General features: G+C 34.4%; 1 pseudogene; it reads left to right on the forward strand.

Moving 5' to 3' along the window:
• The first annotated feature begins 1,111 nt into the window (after window positions 1-1,111).
• Window positions 1,112-1,519, forward strand: LOC118893392 (annotated as a pseudogene).
• Window positions 1,520-5,183: the final 3,664 nt, after the last annotated feature.

The following is a 5,183-nucleotide window of genomic DNA, read 5'->3' on the forward strand; positions in this document are numbered from 1 at the left end:
AATAGAATGTCTAGAACCCAAAATACATTATGTGTATTGATAAATTTTTCTGCAGATTAAACACCACAGAAAAAATATCAGTGAGCTTACAGACATAATAGAACTTATCCATACGGAAACGCAGAGGGGAAAAAAGATACTGAAACAAATACATATGTAGCTTTGGTGAACAGTAGGATGACCCTAAGAACTCTAACAATAGTGTTATTACAGTTCCAGAAAGGAGGTAGAGGGAAATCGAAGATATAATGGACTAACATTTTCCAAACTTGTTCAAAATTATAAGGCCACATGCCCTAGAAGCTCAAAAAGTTCCAGTAAGGAAAAAAGAAAAGCAAAAACATGTAATTCAAATTTTATAAAATCATTGTTAAAACTAAAATTTTAAAAGCAGTCAGAGAAAAGATTAAATTCAGGGGAATAAACATAAGAAAGTTGTTGGCTTTGTATCAGAAACAATGCAAACCAAAATATATTGGAACAATATCTTTAAAAAGTTGAAAAATCTGTCAGCCTAGAATTCTATATCCAGAAAAATCCCTCAGAAATGAAGCTAAAATAAAAATATGTTCAGGAAAATAAAAACCTGGATAATTCATCACCCAAATATCTGAAGAAAACAAAGATTCTTCAGGCTGAAGAAACAGTAAACCAGAGTTTCACTAGTAAATAAAAAATACTGTGAATAGTAACTGTGGGTAAATAAAAAAAATTCTTTCATTTTTAAATTTCTTTTAAATATATTTTATTGTTTAAATTAAAAAATAATATATTTGTGGGGTTTATGACATACATAGATGTAGATTATTTGACAATAAAAGTATAAAGAAGAGGAGGGTATAATAGAAATGTACTGTTATACATTTCTTACATTAAAACTGAAGAGGCATAATATTACTTGAAGAAAGACTGTGATAAGATGCATATTGCAAATCCTAGAGCTCTTACTGTATAAACTTAAAAGTTATAGCTAGTAAGACCATGGTAGAGAAAAACTGAATAATGAAAATATTTAAATAGTCAAAAAGAATGCAGGGACAAAGAACAAAAAATATGGGCCACTCTCTTTCTTGGTGCTGCCTACAAAGGTGGCAGCCATCTCCTTGGCATCATGGCCGCCCTCAGACCTCTCACAAAGCCAAAGATAATCAAAAAGAGGACCAAGAAGTCCATCTAGCACCAGTCAGACCTATATGTCAAGATTATATGGAACTGGCAGAAACACAGGGGCATTGACAATAGGACGTGCAGAAGATTCAGGGGCCAGATCTTGATGCCCAACATTGGTTATCGGAGAAACAAGAAGACAAAGCACATGCTGTCCAGTGGCTTCTGGGAGTTCCTGGTCCACAATGTAAAGAAGATTGAAATGCTGCTGATGTGCAACAAATCTTACTGTGTTGAGATTGCTCACAACGTCTCCTCCAAGAACCACAGAGCCATTGTGGAAAGAGCAGCCTAGCTGGTCATCAGAGTCACCAATCCCAATGCCAGGCTGCACAGCAAAGAAAATAAATAGACAGCTTGTGTGCACATTGTATTTGTTTTAATAAAACCATAAAGCTCAAAAAAATGTATATGGGACAAATTGAAAACAAATAGCCAAATCATACTTTAAAACAACCATGTAAATTATTAGATTAATTATAAATGCTCTAAACTTTCCAAATAAAAGCCAAAGAATATTACACTGGATTTAAAAGCTAAATCCAATTGTATGTCATCTAGAGGAAGTACATTTTAAATATGCAGTTATGGATTGTCTAACAGTAAAATGACAGGAAAATATACAGAGAAGTCCTCACAACCAGGAATATTAACAAAGATGAGAAGAAGCATTTCATAATAAAAGTGTCAGTTCAACATGAAAATATAATAATTCTGAATATGTATCTAATAACAGATTCATAAATCTATGAAGCAAAAACTGAAAAATACTGTAAACAAAATTAGACAAATCCACAATTATAGTTGAAATTTCTGCAGAAAATTACTAAAGAGATAAAAGACTTGAATAAAATATCAATCAGCAGGACATAACTGAAATCATAGAATAATTCACCCAACAACGGAACATACAAAGTCTTTTCCAAGAGCGCATTCAACAAGTGGAACATAAAATAAAATTAATTAATGCTTAACTGATAAAAAGAAACTGAACAGTTTTTTGGGACACCTTCCATATGATTTCACATTAAATGGAGGCGTATTGTGGAAATGACTCCTTAGTGGTTATCCAGACTATCAAGTACACACATCACTTATTAAAGATAATAGAAAGCAATTTCAGTTTGAAAGCAAGACTTTCTGTCTACTTAATACTACAGTAGTATTGACTACATTACTTGGAAATGCCCTATAATTAATTTTCCATTCCTTAACTGGAGGAGCATATTGTCTCCACTGTGGATGCCTCGGATACCTTGTATTTGTATGTAAGAATTTCAAGGGATTTTATGCCATTTTTAGCTTGTCACCTGTGTGTGATTATCCCAGAAAACATAATCTCTTTTCCCCAAAACTCACTGTTTATCTACTAATTATGTTTAAACTAATTACTATACCTTACTACTTCCCCACTGAAGAACAGGCTTAGACATATACATCCTCTTGATTATGTGATTTTTAGAATGTTTGTTTTGTATACTGCCTAACAACATCGCCCTGGGCTGTAAGTTAACTTTAATTTTGGGCAGTTCATCGTGATGGTGTTAATTTTTTATTATAGCCTATTTAGTAGTTTTATCCTCTAAGATCACAAAGATTTTCTTTGATATTTTCTTAAACAAATTGTTGTATATCCAAACAATAAAATGAAACAAACTACTAGACACAACGTTTACGAATCTCAAAAAATGTGCTGAGCTACCTAGGACACAAAAGAACACACGCTATATGAACCCATGTATATACTATCATAGAATAGGTAAACCTAATCTATAGTAATGGCATGTCAGTTGTTGCCTAGGCCAGAGGTGAGGGTGGGTAAAATACAAATGGATACAAGGAAAATTTGGTGGGGGGGGGGGTGATGGAAATATTCTGTATCTTGATAGGGTTGATGATCATATGGGTGTATACATTTGACAAACTCACCAAACTGTAAATTTAAAATAGATGCTATTTTATTGCATGTAAATCACACTTCAATAAACTTAATAAGTAAAAACAAAACAAAACAAAAAAAACTATTGTGTTGGGAGAAGAATGGAAGCAGGGGACTAGCTAAAGTGCCATGAATAATCTGAGCAATTATGGTTTAAATAGTAGAAATGGAAAAGAAGAAGACAGATTTAGGATATGTTTTAAAGGCAAATTTTACATGATACGTGGATAATTTATATGTGTACATTTGGGAGTGGGGATTCTGATGGACAATGAGAAATAAGGAAAATCCCTGAAAGTTTGGCTTAAGAAATTGGATGGAGTTATTTATTCAAAAAAGTTAATCTGAAAGGAGCTACTTTGGTAGTTGAGTTCTATGAGAATCAAGAGTTCTATCTTGGCTGTGTTAATTTTAAGATGCTTTTTAAAACACCTGAAGACAAATATCCAGCAGGGTGTTAGATATATGATTCTGGAGTTGCAGGGCATGTTTGGATCTTAAGGTACAGATGTGGAAGTCATAGCAAACAAGTTCTATTTAAAGCTGAAGCTTAAAAAAATGTCGCCTAGAGAGCCCAGGACATTTAGTGGTTGAGAAGCAGAAAAGGAACCAGCAAAGGAGACTGCAATGAAGCAGCTAACAATGCAGGCACTCAGTTACAAGCACATGGGGTCCTAGACATTAAGAGATGAGAGAGTTTTAGGAAGAAAAGTGAGCAGCTATGTTGAAAACAATGGAAAGGTCTGGTTAAGGAAAGAACGGTGACCACTGCCTACTTTTTTTTGTGACCCTGACAAGATTTTTCTCTGGGATAGAAGGGATGGAAACTTGGACTGATGTAGAAGATCATATGACATGACTCTTTATTTGTCAAGAAAATTTACAATGGACTGGGAAGGAATGGAACAGTGGTAGGAAGATGATTCAGGTCAAGGTCATGGAAGGTTTTATTTGATTTGTTTTAAAAACCCAATATTAGTGCTTGTTTGTATGCTGGTGGTAATATTCCATCAAGAACTGAGAATTGGTTGATGCAGGAGAGGGAGTGTTTGAGGAAAGTCTTTGAGAAGACATGGGATGCCCCAAGTGGAGGAATATAATACATATTTAATACTGTATTTCATTTTGGGATACATAGCATTATGCTAAGAGAATGTATTGATGTCATTGTGCTCTATGCTTTAATACTCAATTTAGAACTAAAAAAAATAAAACTCAGCAAAATAAGATTTCAATGAAGTTAAGATTTGGTTAACATTCTCTGATTTCTTTTTTGGTTTGGAACACACAATTTCCCCTGTTTTGTCTATTCTTCAGGAATATCTTGCCTTCATTAGATAACTACTATAAAGTTAAAATGAAAAGAATGCATTTTCTAAAGGTTATATTATTTGAGGTTGTATTTATTGAAGGAAGAAAACATATAAACAATTTTATCCTGTTGGAAAACATAGTTTCACCTGAGCCACAAATAAGACTGTGGAAACAAAAGACAGAATCTGAGAATTTGGTTGCAGGGTCTTCTGTTCAAAAGAAAACAGTTCTTGAAAAATCTGCAGCCACCGTAACAGCCATTCCCAGTCCTATGATCTACAGAGCATAGAACCCTGTTAGGTGTCACAAAATTGCACACCAGTCACTAGGGAAAGGTTGAATTTCTATAGTCAGTTCTTGAACAGCCACTCACAATCATTCGGAGCTAATGACATTCTTCATCTAATGTGGTGAATGGAGCTATTGAAATATTTAAGGGCCAGAGCAAGAAGTGAAGAAAAAAGCTGTGGCTTCAAAATCCCATGAAACAAAGGATGTCTTACAAATGAGAAGAAAACTTGAGATTGTGAAAGCCTGAAGTCAGGTCTCAGGGAAAAAGAAAGTGAAAAAAGCAAATTATTTTCCCAAATACTGGCATTTAAGCTTTTAGTGCTTCCACTGGGGTGACCACCAAGGTCGTGAGAGGATCTCCTACTCTTGCTGGTAGATCTGCAGAGCTTGGGCTATCCCCTCACTCCTTCTCCTACCTCCTTCAAACATAGATAATAACACTAAAACAGGTGTATCAGCGAGGATCCTTTAG

The sequence above is a fragment of the Balaenoptera musculus genome, chromosome 3 (genome assembly GCF_009873245.2).
Source record: "Balaenoptera musculus isolate JJ_BM4_2016_0621 chromosome 3, mBalMus1.pri.v3, whole genome shotgun sequence".
In the NCBI taxonomy this organism is placed as follows: domain Eukaryota; kingdom Metazoa; phylum Chordata; class Mammalia; order Artiodactyla; family Balaenopteridae; genus Balaenoptera; species Balaenoptera musculus.